This window comes from Vidua chalybeata, chromosome 1 (genome assembly GCF_026979565.1).
Source record: "Vidua chalybeata isolate OUT-0048 chromosome 1, bVidCha1 merged haplotype, whole genome shotgun sequence".
In the NCBI taxonomy this organism is placed as follows: Eukaryota; Metazoa; Chordata; class Aves; order Passeriformes; family Viduidae; genus Vidua; species Vidua chalybeata.
This window is the reverse complement of record NC_071530.1, coordinates 53,171,351-53,178,690: the sequence shown is the minus strand read 5'-3', so window position 1 is coordinate 53,178,690 and position 7,340 is coordinate 53,171,351.

Sequence of the window (7,340 nt, the reverse complement as noted above, 5' to 3'; positions counted from 1 at the left end):
GACCAAAACTGCAGCTGACACCCATGAGGAGGAATGTTCTGCGCATGTCCCTGGAAAGACAGGATTTTAATTTCTTACTGTCAATTGAGTAAAGTGTCACTATTGCCAGGGGACTTCATAAGAGAAACAAGCCTACCAGATACCATGTAATCACTCTCTAAACAGCACCTTTGTGGCACTCATTTGGGATTTTCTCCATGTTTTGCTTTGAAGACTCAGCAGCAGTGATTAAATATATGGATTGCTTCTTAGCTGCAGGTAAACTAAACAATTTATGAGGAAACTAAGTTAGAGAAAGCACAAAATAGGAAAGCCTAAAAACTTGGAGGAAAATTAACATCAGTGGAGAACACTGACAGCAGATGCAGATCTGAAAAAAGGCCAATCCATTGTGGTTTCTTAGCAAACCAGGCTAGCAAATTTATGGAGCCATTATGTATAGAAAACCAGGGAACAAATAAGAAGGTGAAGGATAAGATATTGCACCACAATTTCTGTTAAAGCAATTTTGCCCATTTAAATATTAAGCAATACAGTCTTTTCTTATACATGAACCCAAACATAAATCCTTTTAAAACTCTGATATCATAAACAAATGCTCAAGTAATTGCAGCAAGCAAATGGTATTGTAGTGGTTATAAGAGCTTGCAGAAACCGCCTTAGGGTCTTCTGTGTTGTCTTGCAGTTATGTTGCTGCTAAAATTCTTTATTTAGGGGATAGAAACAGCTCATTAAATTAAATGCAGCTTCTTCAAGATGTGACAGAACATAATGAAGTTAATAATGATTTGGATTAAGGAAATTTTGATACTGATATTTTTGCTCTGACTGTTGGCATATATTGAATGACTGGATAATTTCTTTGCAATGAATAATGGATAATTTTGTCTAGCATACTGTAACATTATGCAAATTCATCATGCACAGCAGCAGTACAAACTTTGCTCTTCCCTCTTGTTACATCTGGCCTGTGTTGAAATAAGAAAGACCAAATTCAGAGAAGAGGAGCAGGGTTGTCCAGGGTTGCTGGGGATTGTAACAGCTTTGCCATTAAGACCGTGTTTAAATACAGAAGTTGTATGACTTTTTGTCAGGTTTTCTGCATTCAGATCAGCATGGCATGCAAGCTTTGCCTGCCTTTTGTTATTTAAGCAAAATTAAGGTCATGTTTAGCACCAGTACACAAAATTGCTTCAGCTGAACTACAAGCATAGTGTTAAAGCCTAATATGTTCTATGAATCTGAACATGCCGTGAATTTTGCTATGCCTTGATTCGTATTGCTGCAGAACTTGCAAGAAGTACAATGCTTACCAGTGGCATCTGAAAAGTGTTTTTAAATCGGTGAAAACACACAATAGCAGTGTGGAGGATTGTTGAATTATACAAAAATATTGGGAGTGGAGAGCATATTGATTTATTTTTGTTGCCTGGGGAAAGATGATTTTGCACAATTTCAAATGAGATATCCAGAAATGAATAAAAAGAAAAAAGCTTATCCCCAAAAAGCCTTCACATGAAAGCTGTAATTCAGAAGCTCTGAGGAATGTCAGTAGTGAGTATATTGCATAAGTGTAAAATTTTCAGGCCTCTTCTCTCCTATTCACAGTGTGAGAACTCAAGCTTAGTGGAAGCTGTTCCCCACAGAAAGGGAGAAGAATGGATCTAGCCACTAACTGGGATAATTAGATCCTTTCCTACACTACTTCACGGACTTACACATTTGACTGACCACGTAAATGTTTCACCAAATATATAAAAATGGCTTTGTAAATTTGATGGTTAGATAAACTCTGCTGACTTCAAGCTAAAAGCAGGATGTGCATTTTCATATGTGGAATGCCACAAAGTTCTCTGAGGTTCTTACGTGGAACAACTGCTTTCTGGAGTGTGCAGTGCCCTGCTGGAGAAATCCAAGTATGCACTGGAAGTACAGCATCTTCAAATACAGACAGATAGGCATGTTCAGTATTTCTGCTTTGTACAATGCTGAGGATGCTGATGCTACAGCTCTATTAGCTGACTTTTAGTTGCTGACCTAGTCTCAGCAACTAGGAGGAATATAGAAAAGAAATCATCTGGAGAGGGAAGAAAAGAAGAGAGAATTATATGGGAGCTGGGTAACCATACTGTTTTTTGAAGGAAGGGATACATGTGTTTGCACATAACAGGTAAATAGACCTGTCCTTGTGCTGCCACTGCTTTCTTCGAGGATAGTCCATTACTGCCAAGGATTTACTGGGTAGTCAGGGGCCAAGGTTCTGGCTGCCAGGAGCTAAGTGGAAGGAAAAGGTTTGAGAATTGACCAGTAAACTTTGTTCTTGAAAGATTAAATAAATGAGAGCTGTTCATTGAATTTTAAGCCCTCCAGCCTCTCTGGGAATTACATGTGTCTCCTCCTACACAGTGCAATGCTAAAAAGGCTTCTGGGGAGGGGGAAAAGGCTGTCTCTTCAAAGCTTCCTCATACAGACACTCAAGGGATTCATTGCATTCAGATGCTGTTTCTTACTCAGTGTGTGTAATCCCACTCTTCAGCTTAGATCTGTCCTTTACTTGATAGGATTCAGTTCTTGTCAGGCCTTGTGTGCTGCAATGAGCCAAGACAGTTTTAAGAACCTTTTCTCTTGTGTTGAATCACAGACTCTATGTAAGCATCAAAGGAGCACAGGAACTCTGGCTATGGCCTTTTAGGACTGCAAACCAGTTTCATACTCCTGTTACCATATGTCATTCCTTCTTAGATGTCTATAAAGTCATTGCTGTAAGGAGGATAACATGGTATAAAGAGCAGCATGAGGTACATCAGATTATATTCAAATTTATTGTATGCTACTGCAGATGCATTACCTTTCTGCACACTTGCACCTCCTTTTTTTTTTTTTTTTTTGCTTTGCTTGCCCTGAAGTGGCTGATTTATGTGTTTTTAAACACTTGGTATAAACAAATGAGTACATGAGACCTTTTGCAGCACTTGTGAAACCCCTCCCAAGTCCATCTGTCCTTTGCAGTTGTCCCAAGCCACAGAAAGGGGTGTGTACATGTGCTTGTGTGTGTATATGTAACTATATATTTTTAGATTAATAATAATCAAACCTATACTTTTTCCATTAAATTGTATTGAAAACCACTCAGTTTCAAATACATCATGGTTTCAATACAGGATTGCTTTTTTACCTTCTCATTAAAATTAAAAATAAAAAAGAAGATATCATGCAAAGTTGCACAGTGTGCTAAAGAAATCTGAAGTGGATGTTGTGCAGGAAAACACTGTTTTTGAACTGAGTTAGTTATGAAAAGGAAAAGGAAATAAAAAGGGAATGAAAATGGGCAGTACCTCCTTTTTCTTTTGCAGTAATTTGTGATGTCAGAATTTCTTCTTAATGTCCTATTCTCATCCTCCTCCTCCAGATGTACTCCCACCCTAGCAATAGTACATAAAGGAAAGGTTTTAGTTATATATAAATCAGAAAGTGAGCAAAATTCTTTTTATAGTGTGGCAGTTAGACACGTTTGGAAAAACGAAAAAAATTCATTCAGATGTTTCCTGGTCCCCTTGTGAAATCCATAATATAAATAGTAAAGCCTCTCCAATATTTCAAATATTTAAATCAGAGAGTTGCAACTGTGCTGAAATGTTTATTGAAAACACAGGCCATTTTCCCACTGAAATTTTACTGCTGATGAAAAGTATTGCCACTTTTTTTCATTAGACCTAATGTCTTTTCATTTAAAATTAAATGAACAGTACATTAATGATTATTTGATGGATTGTTAAACATTATTTAATAGGTTACTTCAACTGGTCAAGGTTATGAAGTTTTGGGGTCTTTGTGTGCATGTATATGTGTGTTTTTTTAGTAAGATTATAAACCCCTGTTGAGGCCGTGCTCTAATGCAACTAGTGGCAATTTAGGGATAAGACCTGAGCATCATTTAAATTAATACCCATTTTTTTATTGTTGTGGATGAGACAACATGTCTAAATAAATTCTTCCGCCAATAAGCTATGCTGTTCTGAAGCTGGTGTTTAATGCCGTACTATGATTCTATGGTACTCCTGGTTCTTTATCATCTAAGGAGTGCCATTTCAGTACTTGTATATGAACTCAGCTGCAGTTTTATTTTCTGTATGTTCAAAGATGTGATGTGCAAGGGTTCTGTGAGCCCCAGTTATGGACAATAATTTAGTTTAGCTCTACTGAAGTATTCTAATGTATTTGTGGAAAAAAATTCTTGATATTTCTTTGTATCTGAATAACATGCAATGAGCTACATTCAGTTTTCCCTCCAGATAAATGATGGAAGTGCAAATAACAATTCTGGGAGTTGTTTTAAATCAAACAATTAAAATAGCCGCTGTTTTCAATTCCATTGTTACTGTGATTTTAATGGTGATACTTCTGTTTCAGTTTTCCTCCCATAATGCTATAATTGAATGAAGCTTGGAAATGCAGAGAGAGAATTACAAGAATTATATAAATAACAAATAAGTAAAGAAATGAAGAGAGAAAAGGGAAAGAACCCTTTAAAGAATCCAAAGGGAAAAGGAATCTATGTGCAGATTGATTTTTAAGGTGAGGTATTAATCTGTTCTTAATTTATCCACACTAATACAATCTTCCCTATCCAGCTCATCATCTCCTGATGAATAAAGCATGGATAAATATTGCTACCTATGAATGCAAAAGTAGTTCATAATTCCCGAGAAAGGTTTTATTAATAGTACATTGTTAACCACCTTGGTCTGAGTCATAACTAATTGTTACTGTATATGTGTGAAACCCAAGGAAATGAAGACAAGAGGAGGCAGAAGACAGGAAAAAATCCAACTCTGGAGTTCATTGTATTAAAAGAATAAGTTCTTTTTAGTCTGAGGAGGAAGCTGGTGATACTTCCTAATGTTATTCTTTAAAATAGTCTTTCAGATGATTAAGTTAGAAATCTTCACTATGCTCTAGCTGTTAACAGAAACCACCTGAATTTTTGGAAGGAAGTCCAATGGAAATAGAGTTATAATATCCAGAAGCCTCTGTAATGGCATGCTAAGTTTTCCATTGAATGGTTTAAGCCCTCATATTCCATTCTCACTTTAAAAATATACTATTAAGGAGAGGTTGAGAGGTGAGCATGTTTGACATCTTACCCTTTTGTTGCTTCACAACCTATTAAAGAGAATTATAACACTTAGTTTAAAAAGAAATAAATCTAATTAGTAATGTAAAGTTACATTATACACACACCACTAACCTTGTGCTTCACACTGTCTCCAAAAAAGTCATATTGAAAGGTGGCACAGCAGATCACTAACAGGACCAGAAGTGGAACCTGAATGTGCAAACTATTACTCAAAGTCCCTCTGTTCCTTCTTCAGTGTGCAAACTTTGTAGAAGATATAATCCAAGAGAGGTCTGGCAACAAAACAATTCTTCCCTGAATATAGTTGAATGGATTGGACAGGAGAGAAATCTTGGTAAACAGTAAAAAGCCCTAGTAAATAAATATAAATTTAATGCTCTGAACTCCTCTGAACCCTGACAGTGGCAATTCATTCCCAAAGAATACTTATTTGTCATTCCACCCACTGCTGTGCTATAGCTGACACTGAAAACATATTAGGAAACTGTATGTAATGTTCAAGGCATCTTCAGACTCTTTCAGATCTGGAAAATCCAGACTGGTTGCTCAACCACCTTTTCTACCAAAACACCAGCTGGAGAGAAGCTCCTAATTATTTGGAACTCAGTGTGCTAGTATGAGCTTGAACAGATGAAGACTAGATGGAGCCAAATTGCCCTTTCACACCACCTTTACACTGGTATAACATCACAAAATTAAACACCATTAAGTGACAGATGAGTGGGTCTGCGTATCTGCATAAAGTGTGTGGAGGAAAAGGAGAACTTTTTCTCTAAAATGATCTTAGGAACTGTTGTGAGCAGAGGAGGGAAGAGGAAACAAAAAATATGAAGTGGTCAAAAAAAATTCAACCAGTTTGCAGGGGAGGAGAAAGGCAGTTCACGAGGGGAACAGAATTCCCATGTTGAGAGATCTCTCTGCATGGTGGTCATTTCTTATCATACCTACAGTATGCAGCAAACACTGAAAAAAGCCATGACTATTTGTGATCAGAGATTTTTCATTCCTGTGCTGTGGAATGTCCAGGTTAAGCTGCATGAGCACTAGACATGCATACCGTAAGTAATAACAGTTTGTTCAGGAAGCTGCAGAGATTTTGGCAGCTACTTCAAAATTAGCACAGATACTTGGAGATTTATGGGATCATTTTGTTCTCTGTGAGAACAACATTTCACCCTGTTATCACTTGATGTAAATTGATTCTTGCAAGAATTTCCATTGAATCTATTTAAGGAAATAGGAATTTAGAAAATAAGCCTTTCATGACTTGTAATGCTGCTGGTTTCACTTTTCCTTTAGCCCACTCTAGAATGTAATTGGCTGGATTTTATTTCTTGACAATTGAGACTAATAGACCTCTAGGCAAATCTCAGGCCTATGAATATGTATGCCATCCCTGAGCCACTGATAAAAACATTTTTAACATGTTAACAATGTTTCAGTTTTTATATTTTTTAGCAAGAAAAGCTAACAGAGTCAAACCACTTCAAGAAGAGCACAACTGTGAGTCTATGAAGTATAAATTAAATCTCTTCTTGCTGTCTTTGTCTTTCCAAGCTAAGAGGGAGTGTTATCAAACCAGGGTAGCATTACTCTTTGGAAGATCTCCAGCAGATGCTGCAATAAGCCCTTTAGGGCCAGATTTCCACAATTCATGCTTCTTTCTTCTTAGTGGCGTGGAGTCAGAAGAGGGGACCATGCACAGGCAAAATTTTGTAATCCTCCATTAAAGAGCCTTGAAAATCCCTATGTAGTCCTCACTCCTCTAAGACACCCAAGAATGAAAGACCTAGTTGAATGAAACTGTGTGTTAATAATAAAATCATAGAATATCCTGAGTTGGAAGGAACCCACGAGGATCATCAAAGTACAACTCCTGGCCCTGCACAGGACATCCCAAGAGTCACACCGTGTGCCTCAGAGTATTGTCTAAACACTTCCTGAAATCTGTCAGACTTGGGGCTGTGACTGCTTCCCTGGGAGCCTGTTCCAGTGCCCAAACATACTCCAGGTGAAAAATCTTTTCCTAATATCCAACATAAACCTCCCTTGACAGAGGTTGATAATGTTCCCTTGGTGTCCTATCACTGAGCACCATAGAGTAGAAATCAGTGTCTGCTGCTCATGAGTTAGTTTTAGACTCCAATGAGGTCTCCCCTCATTCTCTTCTCCAGGCTGAACAGACCAAATGACCTCAGACTCC